The following is a 10,000-nucleotide window of genomic DNA, read 5'->3' as shown; positions in this document are numbered from 1 at the left end:
AAAAGGGGGAAATTAGAAATTTTAAGAAGGGAATGGTGTGACTCGCATATCAAGAACTTGACGGACACAGTCAAGATTTTGAAATCATCCTTCAATTAAGAAAAAATGCATATTCATTGTAGCTCTAACTCCAATTTTTCTTTAGATCAAAGGAATATTTTAAGGCTACCCCAACGCACTATCTAAGCCCAGTCCAAAGAAAAAAAAGCACAGGAATATAGAAGATAATGTAAAGCCAACTTTCTCATCTATTTGTCTTATTAGTCTCTTGAATGCACTATAGTCAATTCTTTTTAGTGAGGCAAATTTGCACCGACTCGCAGCGGTACCCTTTTTGCTCGGAAAAGTTTACTGCTCTCTGATTGGTTAGATATTGTCATTATTATTATTATTATTATTATTATTATTATTATTATTATTATTATTATTATTATTTGCTAAGCTAAAACCCTAATTGGAAAAGTTGGATGCTATAAGCCCAGGGGCTCCAACAGGGAAATTAAATTAGCTAAGTGAAGAAAGAAGGAAGATCCTACCAATCAGATAGCAGGAAACTTTTCCGAGCTAGAAAGGGCACCACTGCGAGTCGGTGCAAATGCGCCTCATCTAAAAAAAAAAAAAAAAAAAAAAAAAAAAAATGAGCATGGATATGGAAGCTGTGTTGCCTCCCAATAACCAAAGGTCTGTCAAAGCTTAAGTCAGATATAAAAGAACGGAATATCCACAACCTCTTCTGAGTATGATAACCAATACAGTAATTCACAACTCTGACTTGATATAATCAGAGAATTGAAGACGTCCTTTGGAATATATATTTTTCTTACTCGAAGTTATTTTGAAGAGTCAGCAACGTATACAAACTCGGCTTAGAAGTTTGGTTAAAGTCTCTACAAGTTATGAATACATTCATGAACAATGGTTTAGACTATTCAGCCTTTCATGAGATTTCGTATCAAGGCCTTAACTCCTTTAAATTAGGAACGAGTTGTTAAACTCTGTATAGTTACCAGCGCTATTTCGGTACTCTGCATAGTATTTCTTGGATCAACTCACGCAGGTATCCGTAAACAAAATATCTTATTGTTTGAGATGGCTATTCAAGGTCACATTAGCCTTGAGGCTGACTAGGCAGAGCCTCAGGGCCAGCCAAGAGCAGGGGTCTATGCAACTTTCTTCTTTTTGTGTTAAATATGAAAAATATGATTTATTTACTTCAGTTGTAATATTACTATTATAAAACATTGTTCGAAAGGATAGTGTAAAATATTCCAGCACAGTCGTCATTGAAGGCGTAAATACATTTAGATCCAAAAGAACAAAATATACTACACAAAATTTAGCAGATATCACGCTTTCTCGGATCTTTCGTTCGACGAACTTGAAGATAATCAATGAAAAAGGTCTCAAAATCACTTAAAATAGGACAAAAACTTTTTTTTTGTTTCAGATGGTCTAATAGATTTTTTTTCCTTGATGAACTGAAATATTATCAAAGAATAAATATGATAAAGATTCCTTGTCCTCCCACAGAAACATTTAAAAGATGAAGGACTAAAATGGCACCGGGAAAAAGAGTAAAGTGAATAAAAAAACTCCAAAACCGAAGTGGACTAGCACACAGACTTTATAAAAGAGTTCAAAGCTCAACTGGAATAGTAACGTTCCATTGCAACATCATTACGAGCCATCGTGACACAACTACGCATTTTAATTGTTCAGTTCAATTAAATACAAACGTTACAATTACCTACGACTAATTACTTTGGGTGTGACTGGGTACGGAAATGGGATAAAACTGAACAGTTCATTTGGGAGAATTGTTTTACCATTTCCGTTAGTATCTTCTCATTATTTGTAATTTACTTTGACCGTCTCTACTGCAAGGAAGATATATTGCAGTTGTTTTAAGGTTTATGTGATTCTTCACACTAGTTGTGGAAACCTGTAGATTGAAATGAAGGTGAGCGCTCAAAAGACTCTTCGGGAACAACGCTTCCATATTCTTCGAAGCGTAAATTTAGCGAGCATAAACACACAATACCGCATGTAATACTATAGATGCAACCATTAGAATTAGATATTGATTATGTATGATGGTAGTACGTAAAAACAAACATGGCAAGCCCTATGATATGGGTTAGCTTTACAAGCTCATACTAGCATCAAAATCTTTAAAGGCTTAAAGATCACTCATGAATGGCAAAGACAAGGGACAGGACATAAATCCTATAGATTGACCGTATATACCTATGATCAGCTCTCATGTCGGCCAACTCTCAAGCTAGGACCAGGGGGGGGAGGGGGGTCAGGCAATGGCTGCTAATGACTCAGCAGGTAGACCTATAGGCTCCCCAATCTCCAAATCCCTTTCTCACAAGGATAGTGGGATTGCAGACACTACTAGAAACTATCATGCTTCAGCGGGTCTCGGAACCCCGTCCAACAGAATGCCGGGCAAAGGCTAGCCAGTATTTCAATATTTCATTCCCTTATCTTTCAGACTTTGGAATTCCCAGAGCAGTCTAATAATTCTCTCTTCCAGGAGCAGTCTCCCATTAGGAACGGATGGAAAACATTAGCATTTTGCCTATTATGTATTTTTCATTCTACAAGCCTTTTGTTTTTAGTTCCAAATCCTTAAAAGTTTTAATTACGTTTAACAAAGAACAAAATACCAAAAAAATACTCATTTGAAAAGCATCTTTTTTTTTTTTCATTTTACGAAAAGTACAACATCAAGAGAAAGAGAAAAAAAATATAGCATTAGCGGATGCTATGAAAAGCAAATGTTGCATCGCAGTTCCATGTTTAGACACGTTCTGGAACAAAGGACAGACTCTCAAAAAAGGTTTTGAGTTTTGAATGAATATCAAAGCTATTTTTTTTTTTTTTTGGGGGGGGAGGTAAAAAAAGCTTTGCTCTGAAGTAGGAAAAAGGTGATGATGATTATTCAGCATTTTTTTGGTGCATATGCCAAAGAAAAATACTTTTCTGAAATTTGCAGCTTTGGGATATATATATATATATATATATATATATATATATATATATATATATATATATATATACATACATATATATACAAATCTATACATATATATATATATATATATATATATATATATATATATATATATATATATATATATATATATATATATAGAAAAATACAGTTTATAGACCATACACACACACACACACACACACACACACATATATATATATATATATATATATATATATGTGTGTGTGTGTGTGTGTGTGTGTGTGTGTGTGTGTGTGTATATATATATGTGTGTGTGTGTACGTATCTCCCTTCATACTGTTATCATTTACATAGGAAAAGCAGTGGTAATAGTAGTGGAGACAGTAGTAGGAATAAAAGCAGCATGATAGTAGCTGAAGCAGTAACGTTCGATAATCGTAGAATTCTATTTGCAATTCTGTCCTGCAATTTTTATTTTTATATTAAAATGAAACGAAAAATATCCTCCCAAATCAAAGGGATTGCTGAAATGGTTCGCTAAATCTAATCATCCGAGTTAAAAGCTGGGGAGATTTGTGCTTTCAAAAGCCATGAATTAGGTGCGTTTTATTAGCAGCCTTTTACATCAAACCAATGTTAGGAAAGTACCGGCCATTTCTATCGAAATTTGGACTCATAACTATTGTTGAGAGATTCTTGTGAGGTTTACCCACGTTTCCTCACTTAAAGAAATGTTGTACCTTGTAATTTGCATACATTGCACTAAATGGTTTACATACTGTTCACACTCTTTCTTGCTTGTGGGCCATATAATTAGTTCAAAATACTGGTCGTTGAACATTTCAGTTAAGGAGTAAGTTATGGGAAAATATCAAGATTTCATCGATCTGAAAAGAAAGGGTTCGTTGTTCTATGCTTGAGATATTTATTTTAATGTTACTGTTCTTAAAATATTTTATTTTTCCTTGTTTTCTTTCTTTATGTGCTATTTTCCCTGTTGGGGACCCTGGGCATATAGCATACTGCTTTTCCAACTAGGATTGTAGCTTAGCGAGTAAAAATTACAATAATAATAATAATAATAATAATAATAATAATAATAATAATAATAAAAATAATAATAGTGGCTGGACTGCAATTCCAGTTATGTAAACTTACGAATCGGCAATCCTACTGCCTTTTTGGCTACGAAAAAAATTATATTAAAAAGACTTTGCAAGATATGTTTTTTATTAGTCCAGTCCCCGTTAAAACAGAAAGATGGGTGCCTAAGTATGAATACAAAACTTTATATCATGCTGGAATTAAAAACAGATAAATATCCAAGACAGTAAAGGTCTTTGCAGTCTTTGGCAAACATTTAAAATTCCCATTCCATTTCCAGTTCCGATGACACTTGTAAAACATACGACTTGAACAAAAGGCTTTACATGTGACACTGAAATTAACTATTATTATTATTATTATTATTATTATTATTATTATTATTATTATTATTATTACTACTACTAATACTACCACTGCTACTACTACTACTACTACTAGTTGTGATAATAATAATAATAATAATAATAATAATAATTATAATAATAATAATAGTTAATTTCAGTAGAAGTAGTAGTAATAGTTTAAGTTTTAAGCGTTTATTTATCATTGCTGTGACTGTTCTCGTGTTGATTGCTATTGCTGGTGCTACATCTACTGCTGTTACTGTTTTCAAAATTCAATATACCGACGTCCTTCAATGAAAGAAGAAAATATCCATGCTCGTAAATCCTCAAAGGATTATAACGCTTTTCTTACATATTGCAAAACCAGTTGAAAATCAGAAATTACGTTTGGATCAAAGCGAAAAGAAAACCAAAGCAGTGCTTTTTCCTTTCAAATATCAACTCGAAAAAACATTACAAGAAGAGATTGATCGGATTATGACATAATGAAGGCAAAAGGAAGACTGAGGAACAGAAGAGAGAATAAGAAATTTAGGAAGAAATGGAAGGTTTTTTTCACGGAAAAAATACCCTCGGTTTCTTCTTCTTTTCTTCTTCTTCTTCTTTTCTTAAGTATCATTATTTGGCTTATTTATTTTTCGTTATCATCATTGTCCTTATCAATAGTACTTGCATTATTATTATTTTTACTCATCGAGATAGGGAACTCTCTCTCTCTCTCCCTCTCTCTCTCTCTCTCTCTCTCTCTCTCTCTCTCTCTCTCTCTCTCTCTCTCTCTCTCTCTCCCATTTACAAATCATAGATATGAATATATAGAAATCTAAGGCCATGTTTATGCAAATCTTCATCAGATCCTACTTTGATACGATTAATTATGTAATATAGAAAACTCCGTGGGATAATATAGTCTTTTGTATGAACGAAAACTTTGGCTTTACGAGTTCATTAAACTATTTGTACTATGAAGACAATTTATTCATATTTCTGTCGCAATATTAAGTTTCTTTTATCTCTATTTCTTTGTTATTTATACTACGAAACGTGAGTTGGTAAAGAGATGATGTCACTGTTCCCTGGCCAATAGTCATGACCCTGACACATTACGTCATTGTTCCCTGGCCAATAGTCATGAGCTTGACACATTATGTCATTGCTCCTAGGCCAATAGTAAGGAGTCTGGAACATTACGTCACTGCTCCTTACCCAACAGTCAGGAGCCTGACACATTACGTCATTGCTCCCAGCCCAATAGACATGATCCTGACACATCATACATGACATAATTGCTCCCTGGGCAATAGTCATGAACGTGTCACAGCCAGCTGGGATCGCCAAGGGGTTAAAAAAAGATAATACTTTATTCTATAAAAACCTTAGGAAAGTTGCAGACTTAAGCCCTTGGGCTTATAGCACCCTGCTTTTCCAACTCACTTTGTAGCTCAATAATGATAATAATAATAATAATAATAATAATAATAATAATAATAATAATAATAATAGTAATAATAATAATAATATACATATATAATTATATTCTTACCTGTATGTATATATATATATATATATATATATATATATATATATATATATATATATATATATATATATATATATATATGTGTGTGTGTGTGTGTGTGTGTGTGTGTGAGTGTGTGTGTGTGCGTGTGTGATGTAAATATAATTAGAATAACTCCTTATTCTAACATGGAAATGCATGTTAACAAAAACCCTTTATTGGAGATTGCTTTTGAATGATAATTCCTAAGAAGAGTGAGTTACTAAATCTATGTAATTTTATTATTTTCTAATCTTTTCTGAAATAAAATACAGAAAAGTAAATCTTTGGCAAAGAAGTGGGGGCTATAGACTACGATCCTATTAAAGGAAAATTTTCTAAATTGATAAATGTTAATTAATTTACGCTACTATATTTTTAGAAGAAAACAAATTTTCCATTATCTCAGAAGAGCTGTTATTGCCTTTAAGAGTTAGAGGACTGAGAGAATCTGCAGAAAATAACGTGGTCAGAACACCGACTACAGTTACTCTTCTGAAAACAATTTCCTAGATTTAACTCGGCCTCGTCCATTGTGAAAAACAATTGTTATAAAATGCATTGAGTAAATTGCTTATTACTTCGATCGGATGGAGTTTGCAACCAAGTGCCTCGTGAGTCTTTTCCATGACAACAGTAAATGAAAGATAATTCGAATTATTATTATTATTATTATTATTATTATTATTATTATTATTATTATTATTATTATTATTATTATTATTAGCCGAGCTACAACTTATAGTTGGAAAAGCATGATGCTATAAGCCCAAGTGTTCCAACAGGGGAAAAACCCCAGGGAAGAAAGGAAACAAGGAAGAAAACTACAAGAGAAGCATTGAACAATTAAAATAAAATACTTTATAAAAATTAATATCAAGACAGATCTCCCATATATAACCTATACAAAACAAGAATATAAACAATCTATAGTTAGAAAAGCATGATGCCAAGGGTTCCAACAGGGTAAAATATCCCAGGGAGGGAAGGAAACAAGAAAGTAAATAAATTATATGAAAAGCATTCAACAATTTGAACAAGATACTTTATGAAAAGCAACGATTTCAAAACAGATCTCCCATATATAACCTATAAAAAACAAGAAGATAAATAAGATAGAATAGCAAAAAAAAAAAAGGAAGGTAAGTTAAAATTTGAAAGAAAGGAATAGTGTGACTCGCATATCAAAAACTTGACGGACAAAATGTCGATTTTGAGATTGTCATTTAATTAGGAAAAAATGCATATTTTTTGTAGCTCTAGCTCCAATTTTTCTTCAGATCAAAGGAATATTTTAAGGCTACCCCGACGCTCTATCTAAGCCCAGTCAAAAAGAAAAGAAAAAGCAGAGGAATATGGCGATATCGTAATGCCAACTTTCTCATCTATTTGTCTTAGTCTCTTTAATGCACTATAGTCAATTCTTTTTAGTGAGGCAGATTAGCACCGACTCGCAGCGGTACCCTTTTAGCTCGGAAAGGTTTCCTGCTCGCTGATTGGTTAGATATTATTATTATTATTATTATTATTATTATTATTATTAGCATCATCATTTGCTAAGCAAAATCCCTAGTTGGAAAAGCAGGATGCTATAAGCACAGGGGCTCAAACAGGGAAAATAAATTAGCTAAGTGAGGAAAGGAAACAAGGAAAAATAGAAAATTTTAAGAACAATAACATTAGAATAAATAATTCCTAAATAAACTATAAAAAACATTAACAACACGAGAGGAAGATTGTGGCCAATCAGAGAGCAGGAAACTTTTCCGAGCTAAAAAGGGCACCGCTGCGAGTCGGTGAAAATGCGCCTTTTAAAAAAAAATATTGAGTATAGATACAGACGCAGCGTTGCCTCGCAATAACAAAAGGTCTATCAAAGCTTAAATCAGATATAGAAGAACGGAAGGTTTTAGCAGGTTGAAAATCTTAATATCCACAACCTCTTTTGAGTACGATAACCGTTATAGTAATTCAGAACTCTGACTTGATACAATCAGAAAATTGAAAACCTGCCTTGGAATATATATTTCTCTTACTCGAAGTTATTTTGACAATCAGTAACGTATACAAACTCGGCTTAGAAGTTTGGTTAAAGTCTTTTCAAGTTATAATTAAATTTATGAATAATGGTTTAGACTATTCAGCCTTTCATGGGATTTTGTATCATTGCCTTAACTCCCTTAAAACTGAAACGAGTTACCAAACTCTTGTATAGATATCAGCGCTATTTCAGTACTCTGTATACCATTTCTTGGATCAACTCACGCAGGTATCCGTAAACAAATTCTTGTAATGTTTGAGATGGTCAGTCAAGGCCGCCTATACCTTGAGGCTGACTAGGCTGAGCCTCGGGGCCAACAAAGAGCATGGGTCTATGCAACTTTTTTTATTTCTCTTTGTGTTAAATGTGAAAACTATGGACTATTTACTTCAGTTGTAATATAATTATGATAAACTGTTCGAATGAATTGCATGAAATGTGCCGGTGGATCTCAAGGGTCCCAGATAGAGCACAGTGGTCATTGAATGCGTAAACAAATTTATATTCAGAGGAACAAATTGGCGAACTTGAAGACAATCAATGAAATTTTCTTAGAAATAACTTAGGATAGCAAAAATTTATTTATTGTTTGAGATGGTCTAATATATATTGTTTTTTTATGAATTTAAATATTATCAGACTAAATCTGTTTCGGATTCCTTGTCCTCGCAAAAAAAAAAACTGGAAAAGATGGAGAACTTAAATGACACCGGGATAAAGAGTAAAGTGAATAAAAAACTCCAAAATTGAAGCTGAATAAAACACAGAGTTTATAAAAGAGTTTAAAACTCAACTGGAATAGTAACCTTCCATTGCACCATCATTACGAGCCATCGTAACACATCTACGCATTTTAATTGTTCAATTCAATTAAATAAAAACGTTACAATTACCTCCGACTAATTACTTTGGGTGTGAATGGGTATAAAAAATGCGGTCAAACCAAACACTTTATTTGGTAGACATCTTTTATCATTTTCGTCTAACTTTTCATTATTTGTGATTTTCTTTAACCATCTCTACTGCAAGTTTAACGAATTGCAGTTGTTTTTGGGTTTATGTGATTCTTCACACTAGTTGTGGAAACCTGTAGATTGAAATAGAAGGTGGGCGCTCAGAAGTCTCTTCGGGAACAACACTCCCATATTCTTCAAGGCGTAAAGATACCGAGCATAAACACACAATACGGCATGTAATACTATGGATGCAACAATTAGAATTAGATATTGATTAAGTATGATGGCAGTACGTACAAACACATAAGACAAGCCCTATGATATGGGTTAGCTTTACAAGATCATACTAGGCATCAAATTTTTTAAAGGCTTAAAGATCACTCATGAATGTCAAAGACAAGAGACAGGACATAAATCATATAGATTGACCGTATATACCTATGATCAGCTCCCAAGTCCGCCTTCTCTCAAGCTAGGACCAGGGAGGGTCAGGCAATGGCTGCTGATGACTCAGAAGGTAGACCTATAGACTCCCCAATCTCCACATCCCTTTCTCACGAGGATGGTGAGGTTACAGACATTACTAGAAACACTCTACCTTGAGCGGGTCTCGGACCCCCGTCCAACAGAATGCCGGGCAAAGGCTAGCCAGTACTTTGAATATTTCATTCCCTTATCTACCAATCTGTGGAATTCCCAAAATGGTCTAATAGTTCTCTCTTCCAGGAGCGGTCTCCTATTATGAACGGATGGAAATATCAACATTTTGCCTATTATGCCTTTTTATTTCTACAAACCTTTTGTTTTTAGTTCCAAATCCTTCAAAAATTCAATTAAGTTCACCAAAGAACCAAATACCAAAAAATTACTCATTTGAAGAACATTATTTTTTTCATTTTACGAAAAGTACATCAAAAGAAAGAGAGAGAGAAAAAAAACAGCATTAGCGGATGTTACGAAAAGCAAATGTCACATCGCATTTCAATGCTTACACGCGTTCTGTAACAAACG

The sequence above is a fragment of the Palaemon carinicauda genome, chromosome 14 (assembly GCF_036898095.1).
Source record: "Palaemon carinicauda isolate YSFRI2023 chromosome 14, ASM3689809v2, whole genome shotgun sequence".
NCBI lineage: Eukaryota > Metazoa > Arthropoda > Malacostraca > Decapoda > Palaemonidae > Palaemon > Palaemon carinicauda.
Note: the sequence above shows the minus strand (reverse complement) of the source record.